General features: G+C 49.0%; 1 protein-coding gene across 1 annotated transcript in view; it reads left to right on the forward strand.

Annotated features, from left to right (window-relative positions):
• Positions 1-18,707, forward strand: part of fndc3ba (fibronectin type III domain containing 3Ba) — a 444,633-nt gene that overhangs the window by 311,111 nt on the left and 114,815 nt on the right. The gene's annotated exons all lie outside the window — the stretch shown is intronic.

The raw sequence follows: 18,707 nt of genomic DNA on the forward strand, positions 1-18,707 counted from the left end.
GTCCATACACACTGAGCTACACTGCTCACTGATCACTGTCCATACACACTGAGCTACACTGCTCACTGATCACTGTCCATACACACTGAGCTACACTGCTCACTGATCACTGTCCATACACACTGAGCTACACTGCTCACTGATCACTGTCCATACACACTGAGCTACACTGCTCACTGATCACTGTCCATACACACTGAGCCACACTGCTCACTCACACTGTCCATACACACTGAGCTACACTGCTCACTCACACTGTCCATACACACTGAGCTACACTGCTCACTCACACTGTCCATACACACTGAGCTACACTGTTCACTGATCAGTGTCCATACACACTGAGCTATACTGCTCACTGATCACTGTCCATACACACTGAGCTACACTGCTCACTGATCACTGTCCATACACACTGAGCTACACTGCTCACTCACACTGTCCATACACACTGAGCTACACTGCTCACTGATCACTGTCCATACACACTGAGCTACACTGCTCACTGATCACTGTCCATACACACTGAGCTACACTGCTCACTGATCACTGTCCATACACACTGAGCTACACTGCTCACTGATCACTGTCCATACACACTGAGCTACACTGCTCACTGATCACTGTCCATACACACTGAGCTACACTGCTCACTCACACTGTCCATACACACTGAGCTACACTGCTCACTGATCACTGTCCATACACACTGAGCTACACTGCTCACTGATCACTGTCCATACACACTGAGCTACACTGCTCACTGATCACTGTCCATACACACTGAGCTACACTGCTCACTGATCACTGTCCATACACACTGAGCTACACTGCTCACTGATCACTGTCCATACACACTGAGCTACACTGCTCACTCACACTGTCCATACACACTGAGCTACACTGCTCACTCACACTGTCCATACACACTGAGCTACACTGCTCACTGATCACTGTCCATACACACTGAGCTACACTGCTCACTCACACTGTCCATACACACTGAGCTACACTGCTCACTCACACTGTCCATACACACTGAGCTACACTGCTCACTGATCACTGTCCATACACACTGAGCTAAACTGCTCACTGATCACTGTCCATACACACTGAGCTACACTTCTCTCTGATCACTGTCCATACACACTGAGCTACACTGCTCACTGATCACTGTCCATACACACTGAGCTACACTGCTCACTGATCACTGTCCATACACACTGAGCTACACTGCTCACTGATCACTGTCCATACACACTGAGCTACACTGCTCACTGATCACTGTCCATACACACTGAGCTACACTGCTCACTGATCACTGTCCATACACACTGAGCTACACTGCTCACTCACACTGTCCATACACACTGAGCTACAAAGCTCACTCACACTGTCCATACACACTGAGCTACACTGCTCACTGATCACTGTCCATACACACTGAGCTACACTGCTCACTGATCACTGTCCATACAGACTGAGCTACACTTCTCACTGATCACTTTCCATACACACAGAGCTACACTGCTCACTGATCACTGTCCATACACACTGAGCTACACTGCTCACTCATCACTGTCCATACACACTGAGCTACACTTCTCACTGATCACTTTCCATACACACTGAGCTACACTGCTCACTGATCACTGTCCATACACACTGAGCTACACTGCTCAGTGATCAGTGTCCATACACACTGAGCTACACTGCTCACTCACACTGTCCATACACACTGAGCTACACTGCTCACTGATCACTGTCCATACACACTGAGCTACACTGCTCACTCACACTGTCCATACACACTGAGCTACACTGCTCACTCACACTGTCCATACACACTGAGCTACACTGCTCACTGATCACTGTCCATACACACTGAGCTACACTGCTCACTGATCACTGTCCATACACACTGAGCTACACTGCTCACTGATCACTGTCCATACACACTGAGCTACACTGCTCACTGATCACTGTCCATACACACTGAGCTACACTGCTCACTGATCACTGTCCATACACACTGAGCTACACTGCTCACTGATCACTGTCCATACACACTGAGCTACACTGCTAACTGATCACTGTCCATACACACTGAGCTACACTGCTCACTGATCACTGTCCATACACACTGAGCTACACTGCTCACTCACACTGTCCATACACACTGAGCTACACTGCTCACTGATCACTGTCCATACACACTGAGCTACACTGCTCACTCACACAGTCCATACACACTGAGCTACACTGCTCACTCACACAGTCCATACACACTGAGCTACACTGCTCACAGAACACTGTCCATACACACTGAGCTACACTGCTCACTGATCACTGTCCATACACACTGAGCTACACTGCTCACTGATCACTGTCCATACACACTGAGCTACACTGCTCACTGATCACTGTCCATACACACTGAGCTACACTGCTCACTGATCACTGTCCATACACACTGAGCTACACTGCTCACTGATCACTGTCCATACACACTGAGCTACACTGCTCACTGATCACTGTCCATACACACTGAGCTACACTGCTCACTGATCACTGTCCATACACACTGAGCTACACTGCTCACTGATCACTGTCCATACACACTGAGCTACACTGCTCACTCACACTGTCCATACACACTGAGCTACACTGCTCACTGATCACTGTCCATACACACTGAGCTACACTGCTCACTCACACTGTCCATACACACTGAGCTACACTGCTCACTGATCACTGTCCATACACACTGAGCTACACTGCTCACTGATCACTGTCCATACACACTGAGCTACACTGCTCACTGATCACTGTCCATACACACTGAGCTACACTGCTCACTGATCACTGTCCATACACACTGAGCTACACTGCTCACTGATCACTGTCCATACACACTGAGCTACACTGCTCACTGATCACTGTCCATACACACTGAGCTACACTGCTCACTCACACTGTCCATACACACTGAGCTACACTGCTCACTGATCACTGTCCATACACACTGAGCTACACTGCTCACTGATCACTGTCCATACACACTGAGCTACACTGCTCACTGATCACTGTCCATACACACTGAGCTACACTGCTCACTGATCACTGTCCATACACACTGAGCTACAAAGCTCACTCACACAGTCCATACACACTGTGCTACACTGCTCACTGATCACTGTCCATACACACTGAGCTACACTGCTCACTGATCACTGTCCATACACACTGAGCTACACTGCTCACTGATCACTGTCCATACACACTGAGCTACACTGCTCACTCACACTGTCCATACACACTGAGCTACACTGCTCACTCACACTGTCCATACACACTGAGCTACACTGCTCACTCACACTGTCCATACACACTGAGCTACACTGCTCACTGATCACTGTCCATACACACTGAGCTACACTGCTCACTCACACTGTCCATACACACTGAGCTACACTGCTCACTGATCACTGTCCATACACACTGAGCTACACTGCTCACTCACACTGTCCATACACACTGAGCTACACTGCTCACTGATCACTGTCCATACACACTGAGCTACACTGCTCACTCACACTGTCCATACACACTGAGCTACACTGCTCACTCACACTGTCCATACACACTGAGCTACACTGCTCACTGAACACTGTCCATACACACTGAGCTACACTGCTCACTGATCACTGTCCATACACACTGAGCTACACTGCTCACTGCACACTGTCCATACACACTGAGCTACACTGCTCACTGATCACTGTCCATACACACTGAGCTACACTGCTCACTCACACTGTCCATACACACTGAGCTACACTGCTCACTCACACTGTCCATACACACTGAGCTACACTGCTCAATCACACTGTCCATACACACTGTGTTACACTGCTCACTGATCACTGTCCATACACACTGAGCTACACTGCTCACTGATCACTGTCCATACACACTGAGCTACACTGCTCACTGATCACTGTCCATACACACTGAGCTACACTGCTCACTGATCACTGTCCATACACACTGAGCTACACTGCTCACTGATCACTGTCCATACACACTGAGCTACACTGCTCACTGACACTGTCCATACACACTGAGCTACACTGCTCACTGATCACTGTCCATACACACTGAGCTACACTGCTCACTGATCACTGTCCATACACACTGAGCTACACTGCTCACTGATCACTGTCCATACACACTGAGCTACACTGCTCACTGATCACTGTCCATACACACTGAGCTACACTGCTCACTGATCACTGTCCATACACACTGAGCTACACTGCTCACTGATCACTGTCCATACACACTGAGCTACACTGCTCACTGATCACTGTCCATACACACTGAGCTACACTGCTCACTGATCACTGTCCATACACACTGAGCTACACTGCTCACTGATCACTGTCCATACACACTGAGCTACACTGCTCACTGATCACTGTCCATACACACTGAGCTACACTGCTCACTCACACTGTCCATACACACTGAGCTACACTGCTCACTCACACTGTCCATACACACTGAGCTACACTGCTCACTGATCACTGTCCATACACACTGAGCTACACTGCTCACTGATCACTGTCCATACACACTGAGCTACACTGCTCACTGATCACTGTCCATACACACTGAGCTACACTGCTCACTGATCACTGTCCATACAGACTGAGCTACACTGCTCACTGATCACTGTCCATACACACTGAGCTACACTGCTCACTGCTCACTGTCCATACACACTGAGCTACACTGCTCACTGATCACTGTCCATACACACTGAGCTACACTGCTCACTGATCACTGTCCATACACACTGAGCTACACTGCTCACTGATCACTGTCCATACAGACTGAGCTACACTGCTCACTGATCACTGTCCATACACACTGAGCTACACTGCTCACTGATCACTGTCCATACACACTGAGCTACACTGCTCACTGATCACTGTCCATACACACTGAGCTACACTGCTCACTCACACTGTCCATACACACTGAGCTACACTGCTCACTCACACTGTCCATACACACTGAGCTACACTGCTCACTATCACTGTCCATACACACTGAGCTACACTGCTCACTGCACACTGTCCATACACACTGAGCTACACTGCTCACTGATCACTGTCCATACACACTGAGCTACACTGCTCACTGATCACTGTCCATACACACTGAGCTACACTGCTCACTGCTCACTGTCCATACACACTGAGCTACACTGCTCACTGATCACTGTCCATACACACTGAGCTACACTGCTCACTGATCACTGTCCATACACACTGAGCTACACTGCTCACTCACACTGTCCATACACACTGAGCTACACTGCTCACTGATCACTGTCCATACACACTGAGCTACACTGCTCACTGATCACTGTCCATACACACTGAGCTACACTGCTCACTCACACTGTCCATACACACTGAGCTACACTGCTCACTGATCACTGTCCATACACACTGAGCTACACTGCTCACTGATCACTGTCCATACACACTGAGCTACACTGCTCACTGATCACTGTCCATACACACTGAGCTACACTGCTCACTGCACACTGTCCATACACACTGAGCTACACTGCTCACTCACACTGTCCATACACACTGAGCTACACTGCTCACTGATCACTGTCCATACACACTGAGCTACACTGCTCACTGATCACTGTCCATACACACTGAGCTACACTGCTCACTGATCACTGTCCATACACACTGAGCTACACTGCTCACTGATCACTGTCCATACACACTGAGCTACACTGCTCACTGATCACTGTCCATACACACTGAGCTACACTGCTCACTGATCACTGTCCATACACACTGAGCTACACTGCTCACTCACACTGTCCATACACACTGAGCTACACTGCTCACTGATCACTGTCCATACACACTGAGCTACACTGCTCACTGATCACTGTCCATACACACTGAGCTACACTGCTCACTGATCACTGTCCATACACACTGAGCTACACTGCTCACTCACACTGTCCATACACACTGAGCTACACTGCTCACTGATCACTGTCCATACACACTGAGCTACACTGCTCACTGATCACTGTCCATACACACTGAGCTACACTGCTCACTGCACACTGTCCATACACACTGAGCTACACTGCTCACTGATCACTGTCCATACACACTGAGCTACACTGCTCACTGATCACTGTCCATACACACTGAGCTACACTGCTCACTGATCACTGTCCATACACACTGAGCTACACTGCTCACTGATCACTGTCCATACACACTGAGCTACACTGCTCACTCACACTGTCCATACACACTGAGCTACACTGCTCACTGCTCACTGTCCATACACACTGAGCTACACTGCTCACTGATCACTGTCCATACACACTGAGCTACACTGCTCACTGATCACTGTCCATACACACTGAGCTACACTGCTCACTGATCACTGTCCATACACACTGAGCTACACTGCTCACTGATCACTGTCCATACACACTGAGCTACACTGCTCACTGATCACTGTCCATACACACTGAGCTACACTGCTCACTCACACTGTCCATACACACTGAGCTACACTGCTCACTGATCACTGTCCATACACACTGAGCTACACTGCTCACTGATCACTGTCCATACACACTGAGCTACACTGCTCACTGATCACTGTCCATACACACTGAGCTACACTGCTCACTCACACTGTCCATACACACTGAGCTACACTGCTCACTGATCACTGTCCATACACACTGAGCTACACTGCTCACTGATCACTGTCCATACACACTGAGCTACACTGCTCACTGATCACTGTCCATACACACTGAGCTACACTGCTCACTGATCACTGTCCATACACACTGAGCTACACTGCTCACTGATCACTGTCCATACACACTGAGCTACACTGCTCACTCACACTGTCCATACACACTGAGCTACACTGCTCACTGATCACTGTCCATACACACTGAGCTACACTGCTCACTGATCACTGTCCATACACACTGAGCTACACTGCTCACTGATCACTGTCCATACACACTGAGCTACACTGCTCACTGATCACTGTCCATACACACTGAGCTACACTGCTCACTGATCACTGTCCATACACACTGAGCTACACTGCTCACTGATCACTGTCCATACACACTGAGCTACACTGCTCACTGATCACTGTCCATACACACTGAGCTACACTGCTCACTGATCACTGTCCATACACACTGAGCTACACTGCTCACTGATCACTGTCCATACACACTGAGCTACACTGCTCACTGATCACTGTCCATACACACTGAGCTACACTGCTCACTGATCACTGTCCATACACACTGAGCTACACTGCTCACTGATCACTGTCCATACACACTGAGCTACACTGCTCACTGATCACTGTCCATACACACTGAGCTACACTGCTCACTGATCACTGTCCATACACACTGAGCTACACTGCTCACTCACACTGTCCATACACACTGAGCTACACTGCTCACTGATCACTGTCCATACACACTGAGCTACACTGCTCACTGATCACTGTCCATACACACTGAGCTACACTGCTCACTGATCACTGTCCATACACACTGAGCTACACTGCTCACTGATCACTGTCCATACACACTGAGCTACACTGCTCACTGATCACTGTCCATACACACTGAGCTACACTGCTCACTGATCACTGTCCATACACACTGAGCTACACTGCTCACTCACACTGTCCATACACACTGAGCTACACTGCTCACTCACACTGTCCATACACACTGAGCTACACTGCTCACTCACACTGTCCATACACACTGAGCTACACTGCTCACTCACACTGTCCATACACACTGAGCTACACTGCTCACTGATCACTGTCCATACACACTGAGCTAAACTGCTCACTGATCACTGTCCATACACACTGAGCTACACTGCTCACTGATCACTGTCCATACACACTGAGCTACACTGCTCACTGATCACTGTCCATACACACTGAGCTACACTGCTCACTGATCACTGTCCATACACACTGAGCTACACTGCTCACTGATCACTGTCCATACACACTGAGCTACACTGCTCACTGATCACTGTCCATACACACTGAGCTACACTGCTCACTGAACACTGTCCATACACACTGAGCTACACTGCTCACTGATCACTGTCCATACACACTGAGCTACACTGCTCACTGATCACTGTCCATACACACTGAGCTACACTGCTCACTGATCACTGTCCATACACACTGAGCTACACTGCTCACTGATCACTGTCCATACACACTGAGCTACACTGCTCACTGATCACTGTCCATACACACTGAGCTACACTGCTCACTGATCACTGTCCATACACACTGAGCTACACTGCTCACTGATCACTGTCCATACACACTGAGCTACACTGCTCACTGATCACTGTCCATACACACTGAGCTACACTGCTCACTGATCACTGTCCATACACACTGAGCTACACTGCTCACTGATCACTGTCCATACACACTGAGCTACACTGCTCACTGATCACTGTCCATACACACTGAGCTACACTGCTCACTCACACTGTCCATACACACTGAGCTACACTGCTCACTCACACTGTCCATACACACTGAGCTACACTGCTCACTCACACTGTCCATTCACACTGAGCTACACTGCTCACTGACACTGTCCATACACACTGAGCTACACTGCTCACTGATCACTGTCCATACACACTGAGCTACACTGCTCACTCATCACTGTCCATACACACTGAGCTACACTGCTCACTGATCACTGTCCATACACACTGAGCTACACTGCTCACTGATCACTCTCCATACACACTGAGCTACACTGCTCACTGATCACTGTCCATACACACTGAGCTACACTGCTCACTGATCACTGTCCATACACACTGAGCTACACTGCTCACTGATCACTGTCCATACACACTGAGCTACACTGCTCACTCACACTGTCCATACACACTGAGCTACACTGCTCACTGATCACTGTCCATACACACTGAGCTACACTGCTCACTCACACTGTCCATACACACTGAGCTACACTGCTCACTCACACTGTCCATACACACTGAGCTACACTGCTCACTCTCACTGTCCATACACACTGAGCTACACTGCTCACTGATCACTGTCCATACACACTGAGCTACACTGCTCACTGATCACTGTCCATACACACTGAGCTACACTGCTCACTCACACTGTCCATACACACTGAGCTACACTGCTCACTGATCACTGTCCATACACACTGAGCTACACTGCTCACTGATCACTGTCCATACACACTGAGCTACACTGCTCACTGCACACTGTCCATACACACTGAGCTACACTGCTCACTGATCACTGTCCATACACACTGAGCTACACTGCTCACTGACACTGTCCATACACACTGAGCTACACTGCTCACTGATCACTGTCCATACACACTGAGCTACACTGCTCACTCACACTGTCCATACACACTGAGCTACACTGCTCACTCACACTGTCCATACACACTGAGCTACACTGCTCACTGATCACTGTCCATACACACTGAGCTACACTGCTCACTGATCACTGTCCATACACACTGAGCTACACTGCTCACTGATCACTGTCCATACACACTGAGCTACACTGCTCACTGATCACTGTCCATACACACTGAGCTACACTGCTCACTGATCACTGTCCATACACACTGAGCTACACTGCTCACTCACACTGTCCATACACACTGAGCTACACTGCTCACTGATCACTGTCCATACACACTGAGCTACACTGCTCACTGCACACTGTCCATACACACTGAGCTACACTGCTCACTCACACTGTCCATACACACTGAGCTACACTGCTCACTGATCACTGTCCATACACACTGAGCTACACTGCTCACTGATCACTGTCCATACACACTGAGCTACACTGCTCACTGATCACTGTCCATACACACTGAGCTACACTGCTCACTGATCACTGTCCATACACACTGAGCTACACTGCTCACTGATCACTGTCCATACACACTGAGCTACACTGCTCACTGATCACTGTCCATACACACTGAGCTACACTGCTCACTGATCACTGTCCATACACACTGAGCTACACTGCTCACTGATCACTGTCCATACACACTGAGCTACACTGCTCACTGATCACTGTCCATACACACTGAGCTACACTGCTCACTCACACTTTCCATACACACTGAGCTACACTGCTCACTGATCACTGTCCATACAGACTGAGCTACACTGCTCACTGATCACTGTCCATACACACTGAGCTACACTGCTCACTGCTCACTGTCCATACACACTGAGCTACACTGCTCACTGATCACTGTCCATACACACTGAGCTACACTGCTCACTGATCACTGTCCATACACACTGAGCTACACTGCTCACTGATCACTGTCCATACACACTGAGCTACACTGCTCACTGATCACTGTCCATACACACTGAGCTACACTGCTCACTGATCACTGTCCATACACACTGAGCTACACTGCTCACTCATCACTGTCCATACACACTGAGCTACACTGCTCACTCACACTGTCCATACACACTGAGCTACACTGCTCACTATCACTGTCCATACACACTGAGCTACACTGCTCACTCACACTGTCCATACACACTGAGCTACACTGCTCACTCACACTGTCCATACACACTGAGCTACACTGCTCACTGCTCACTGTCCATACACACTGAGCTACACTGCTCACTGATCACTGTCCATACACACTGAGCTACACTGCTCACTCACACTGTCCATACACACTGAGCTACACTGCTCACTGATCACTGTCCATACACACTGAGCTACACTGCTCACTGATCACTGTCCATACACACTGAGCTACACTGCTCACTGATCACTGTCCATACACACTGAGCTACACTGCTCACTGCTCACTGTCCATACACACTGAGCTACACTGCTCACTGATCACTGTCCATACACACTGAGCTACACTGCTCACTGATCACTGTCCATACACACTGAGCTACACTGCTCACTGATCACTGTCCATACACACTGAGCTACACTGCTCACTGATCACTGTCCATACACACTGAGCTACACTGCTCACTGATCACTGTCAATACACACTGAGCTACACTGCTCACTCTCACTGTCCATACACACTGAGCTACACTGCTCACTCACACTGTCCATACACACTGAGCTACACTGCTCACTGATCACTGTCCATACACACTGAGCTACACTGCTCACTCACACTGTCCATACACACTGAGCTACACTGCTCACTGATCACTGTCCATACACACTGAGCTACACTGCTCACTCACACTGTCCATACACACTGAGCTACACTGCTCACTGATCACTGTCCATACACACTGAGCTACACTGCTCACTGCACACTGTCCATACACACTGAGCTACACTGCTCACTGATCACTGTCCATACACACTGAGCTACACTGCTCACTGATCACTGTCCATACACACTGAGCTACACTGCTCACTGATCACTGTCCATACACACTGAGCTACACTGCTCACTGATCACTGTCCATACACACTGAGCTACACTGCTCACTGATCACTGTCCATACACACTGAGCTACACTGCTCACTGATCACTGTCCATACACACTGAGCTACACTGCTCACTGATCACTGTCCATACACACTGAGCTACACTGCTCACTGATCACTGTCCATACACACTGAGCTACACTGCTCACTCACACTGTCCATACACACTGAGCTACACTGCTCACTCACACTGTCCATACACACTGAGCTACACTGCTCACTCACACTGTCCATACACACTGAGCTACACTGCTCACTCACACTGTCCATACACACTGAGCTACACTGCTCACTGATCACTGTCCATACACACTGAGCTACACTGCTCACTGATCACTGTCCATACACACTGAGCTACACTGCTCACTGATCACTGTCCATACACACTGAGCTACACTGCTCACTGATCACTGTCCATACACACTGAGCTACACTGCTCACTGATCACTGTCCATACACACTGAGCTACACTGCTCACTCACACTGTCCATACACACTGAGCTACACTGCTCACTGATCACTGTCCATACACACTGAGCTACACTGCTCACTCACACTGTCCATACACACTGAGCTACACTGCTCACTGATCACTGTCCATACACACTGAGCTACACTGCTCACTGATCACTGTCCATACACACTGAGCTACACTGCTCACTGATCACTGTCCATACACACTGAGCTACACTGCTCACTGACACTGTCCATACACACTGAGCTACACTGCTCACTGATCACTGTCCATACACACTGAGCTACACTGCTCACTGATCACTGTCCATACACACTGAGCTACACTGCTCACTGATCACTGTCCATACACACTGAGCTACACTGCTCACTCACACTGTCCATACACACTGAGCTACACTGCTCACTGATCACTGTCCATACACACTGAGCTACACTGCTCACTGCTCACTGTCCATACACACTGAGCTACACTGCTCACTGATCACTGTCCATACACACTGAGCTACACTGCTCACTGATCACTGTCCATACACACTGAGCTACACTGCTCACTGCACACTGTCCATACACACTGAGCTACACTGCTCACTGATCACTGTCCATACACACTGAGCTACACTGCTCACTGATCACTGTCCATACACACTGAGCTACACTGCTCACTGATCACTGTCCATACACACTGAGCTACACTGCTCACTCACACTGTCCATACACACTGAGCTACACTGCTCACTGATCACTGTCCATACACACTGAGCTACACTGCTCACTGCTCACTGTCCATACACACTGAGCTACACTGCTCACTCACACTGTCCATACACACTGAGCTACACTGCTCACTGATCACTGTCCATACACACTGAGCTACACTGCTCACTGATCACTGTCCATACACACTGAGCTACACTGCTCACTGATCACTGTCCATACACACTGAGCTACACTGCTCACTGATCACTGTCCATACACACTGAGCTACACTGCTCACTGATCACTGTCCATACACACTGAGCTACACTGCTCACTCACACTGTCCATACACACTGAGCTACACTGCTCACTGATCACTGTCCATACACACTGAGCTACACTGCTCACTGCTCACTGTCCATACACACTGAGCTACACTGCTCACTGATCACTGTCCATACACACTGAGCTACACTGCTCACTGATCACTGTCCATACACACTGAGCTACACTGCTCACTGATCACTGTCCATACACACTGAGCTACACTGCTCACTGATCACTGTCCATACACACTGAGCTACACTGCTCACTGATCACTGTCCATACACACTGAGCTACACTGCTCACTGATCACTGTCCATACACACTGAGCTACACTGCTCACTGATCACTGTCCATACACACTGAGCTACACTGCTCACTGATCACTGTCCATACACACTGAGCTACACTGCTCACTGATCACTGTCCATACACACTGAGCTACACTGCTCACTGATCACTGTCCATACACACTGAGCTACACTGCTCACTGATCACTGTCCATACACACTGAGCTACACTGCTCACTGATCACTGTCCATACACACTGAGCTACACTGCTCACTGATCACTGTCCATACACACTGAGCTACACTGCTCACTGATCACTGTCCATACACACTGAGCTACACTGCTCACTCACACTGTCCATACACACTGAGCTACACTGCTCACTGATCACTGTCCATACACACTGAGCTACACTGCTCACTGATCACTGTCCATACACACTGAGCTACACTGCTCACTCACACTGTCCATACACACTGAGCTACCTGCTCACTCACACTGTCCATACACACTGAGCTACACTGCTCACTCACACTTTCCATACACACTGAGCTACACTGCTCACTGATCACTGTCCATACACACTGAGCTACACTGCTCACTGATCACTGTCCATACACACTGAGCTACACTGCTCACTGATCACTGTCCATACACACTGAGCTACACTGCTCACTGATCACTGTCCATACACACTGAGCTACACTGCTCACTGATCACTGTCCATACACACTGAGCTACACTGCTCACTGATCACTGTCCATACACACTGAGCTACACTGCTCACTCACACTGTCCATACACACTGAGCTACACTGCTCACTCACACTGTCCATACACACTGAGCTACACTGCTCACTATCACTGTCCATACACACTGAGCTACACTGCTCACTGATCACTGTCCATACACACTGAGCTACACTGCTCACTGATCACTGTCCATACACACTGAGCTACACTGCTCACTGATCACTGTCCCATACACACTGAGCTACACTGCTCACTGATCACTGTCCATACACACTGAGCTACACTGCTCACTGATCACTGTCCATACACACTGAGCTACACTGCTCACTGATCACTGTCCATACACACTGAGCTACACTGCTCACTCACACTGTCCATACACACTGAGCTACACTGCTCACTGATCACTGTCCATACACACTGAGCTACACTGCTCACTCATCACTTCCCATACACACTGAGCTACACTGCTCACTCACACTGTCCATACACACTGAGCTACACTGCTCACTCACACTGTCCATACACACTGAGCTACACTGCTCACTGATCACTGTCCATACACACTGAGCTACACTGCTCACTCACACTGTCCATACACACTGAGCTACACTGCTCACTGATCACTGTCCATACACACTGAGCTACACTGCTCACTGATCACTGTCCATACACACTGAGCTACACTGCTCACTGATCACTGTCCATACACACTGAGCTACACTGCTCACTGATCACTGTCCATACACACTGAGCTACACTGCTCACTGATCACTGTCCATACACACTGAGCTACACTGCTCACTGATCACTGTCCATACACACTGAGCTACACTGCTCACTGATCACTGTCCATACACACTGAGCTACACTGCTCACTGATCACTGTCCATACACACTGAGCTACACTGCTCACTGATCACTGTCCATACACACTGAGCTACACTGCTCACTGATCACTGTCCATACACACTGAGCTACACTGCTCACTGATCACTGTCCATACACACTGAGCTACACTGCTCACTGATCACTGTCCATACACACTGAGCTACACTGCTCACTGATCACTGTCCATACACACTGAGCTACACTGCTCACTGATCACTGTCCATACACACTGAGCTACACTGCTCACTGACACTGTCCATACACACTGAGCTACACTGCTCACTGATCACTGTCCATACACACTGAGCTACACTGCTCACTGATCACTGTCCATACACACTGAGCTACACTGCTCACTGATCACTGTCCATACACACTGAGCTACACTGCTCACTGATCACTGTCCATACACACTGAGCTACACTGCTCACTGATCACTGTCCATACACACTGAGCTACACTGCTCACTGATCACTGTCCATACACACTGAGCTACACTGCTCACTGATCACTGTCCATACACACTGAGCTACACTGCTCACTGATCACTGTCCATACACACTGAGCTACACTGCTCACTGATCACTGTCCATACACACTGAGCTACACTGCTCACTGATCACTGTCCATACACACTGAGCTACACTGCTCACTGATCACTGTCCATACACACTGAGCTACACTGCTCACTGATCACTGTCCATACACACTGAGCTACACTGCTCACTGATCACTGTCCATACACACTGAGCTACACTGCTCACTGATCACTGTCCATACACACTGAGCTACACTGCTCACTGATCACTGTCCATACACACTGAGCTACACTGCTCACTGATCACTGTCCATACACACTGAGCTACACTGCTCACTGATCACTGTCCATACACACTGAGCTACACTGCTCACTCACACTGTCCATACACACTGAGCTACACTGCTCACTGATCACTGTCCATACACACTGAGCTACACTGCTCACTCACACTGTCCATACACACTGAGCTACACTGCTCACTCACACTGTCCATACACACTGAGCTACACTGCTCACTCACACTGTCCATACACACTGAGCTACACTGCTCACTCACACTGTCCATACACACTGAGCTACACTGCTCACTGATCACTGTCCATACACACTGAGCTACACTGCTCACTGATCACTGTCCATACACACTGAGCTACACTGCTCACTGATCACTGTCCATACACACTGAGCTACACTGCTCACTCACACTGTCCATACACACTGAGCTACACTGCTCACTCACACTGTCCATACACACTGAGCTACACTGCTCACTGATCACTGTCCATACACACTGAGCTACACTGCTCACTGATCACTGTCCATACAGACTGAGCTACACTGCTCACTGATCACTGTCCATACACACTGAGCTACACTGCTCACTGATCACTGTCCATACACACTGAGCTACACTGCTCACTGATCACTGTCCATACACACTGAGCTACACTGCTCACTGACACTTTCCATACACACTGAGCTACACTGCTCACTGATCACTGTCCATACACACTGAGCTACACTGCTCACTCACACTGTCCATACACACTGAGCTACACTGCTCACTGATCACTGTCCATACACACTGAGCTACACTGCTCACTGATCACTGTCCATACACACTGAGCTACACTGCTCACTGATCACTGTCCATACAGACTGAGCTACACTGCTCACTGATCACTGTCCATACACACTGAGCTACACTGCTCACTAATCACTGTCCATACACACTGAGCTACACTGCTCACTGATCACTGTCCATTCACACTGAGCTACACTGCTCACTCACACTGTCCATACACACTGAGCTACACTGCTCACTCACACTGTCCATACACACTGAGCTACACTGCTCACTCACACTTTCCATACACACTGAGCTACACTGCTCACTGATCACTGTCCATACACACTGAGCTACACTGCTCACTGATCACTGTCCATACACACTGAGCTACACTGCTCACTGATCACTGTCCATACACACTGAGCTACACTGCTCACTGAACACTGTCCATACACACTGAGCTACACTGCTCACTCACACTGTCCATACACACTGAGCTACACTGCTCACTGATCACTGTCCATACACACTGAGCTACACTGCTCACTGCACACTGTCCATACACACTGAGCTACACTGCTCACTGATCACTGTCCATACACACTGAGCTACACTGCGCACTCACACTGTCCATACACACTGAGCTACACTGCTCACTCACACTGTCCATACACACTGAGCTACACTGCTCACTGATCACTGTCCATACACACTGAGCTACACTGCTCACTGATCACTGTCCATACACACTGAGCTACACTGCTCACTGATCACTGTCCATACACACTGAGCTACACTGCTCACTGATCACTGTCCATACACACTGAGCTACACTGCTCACTGATCACTGTCCATACACACTGAGCTACACTGCTCACTGATCACTGTCCATACACACTGAGCTACACTGCTCACTCACACTGTCCATACACACTGAGCTACAGTGCTCACTCACACTGTCCATACACACTGAGCTACACTGCTCACTCATCACTGTCCATACACACTGAGCTACACTGCTCACGGATCACTGTCCATACACACTGAGCTACACTGCTCACTGATCAATTTCCATACACACTGAGCTACACTGCTCACTGATCACTGTCCATACACACTGAGCTACACTGCTCACTCACACTGTCCATACACACTGAGCTACACTGCTCACTGATCACTGTCCATACACACTGAGCTACACTGCTCACGGATCACTGTCCATACACACTGAGCTACACTGCTCACTGATCAATTTCCATACACACTGAGCTACACTGCTCACTGATCACTGTCCATACACACTGAGCTACACTGCTCAGTGATCAGTGTCCATACACACTGAGTTACACTGCTCACTCACACTGTCCATACACACTGAGCTACACTGCTCACTGCTCACTGTCCATACACACTGAGCTACACTGCTCACTCGCACTGTCCATACACACTGAGCTACACTGCTCACTGATCACTGTCCATACACACTGAGCTACACTGCTCACTCACACTGTCCATACACACTGAGCTACACTGCTCACTGATCACTGTCATACACACTGAGCTACACTGCTCACTGATCACTGTCCATACACACTGAGCTAAACTGCTCACTGATCCCTGTCCATACACACTGAGCTACACTGCTCACTGATCACTGTCCATACACACTGAGCTACACTGCTCACTGATCACTGTCCATACACACTGAGCTACACTGCTCACTCACACTGTCCTACACACTGAGCTACACTGCTCACTGACACTGTCCATACACACTGAGCTACACTGCTCACTGAACACTGTCCATACACACTGAGCTACACTGCTCACTCACACTGTCCATACACACTGAGCTACACTGCTCACTGATCACTGTCCCATACACACTGAGCTACACTGCTCACTGATCACTGTCCATACACACTGAGCTACACTGCTCACTGATCACTGTCCATACACACTGAGCTACACTGCTCACTGATC

The sequence above is a fragment of the Carcharodon carcharias genome, chromosome 2, assembly GCF_017639515.1.
Source record: "Carcharodon carcharias isolate sCarCar2 chromosome 2, sCarCar2.pri, whole genome shotgun sequence".
NCBI lineage: Eukaryota > Metazoa > Chordata > Chondrichthyes > Lamniformes > Lamnidae > Carcharodon > Carcharodon carcharias.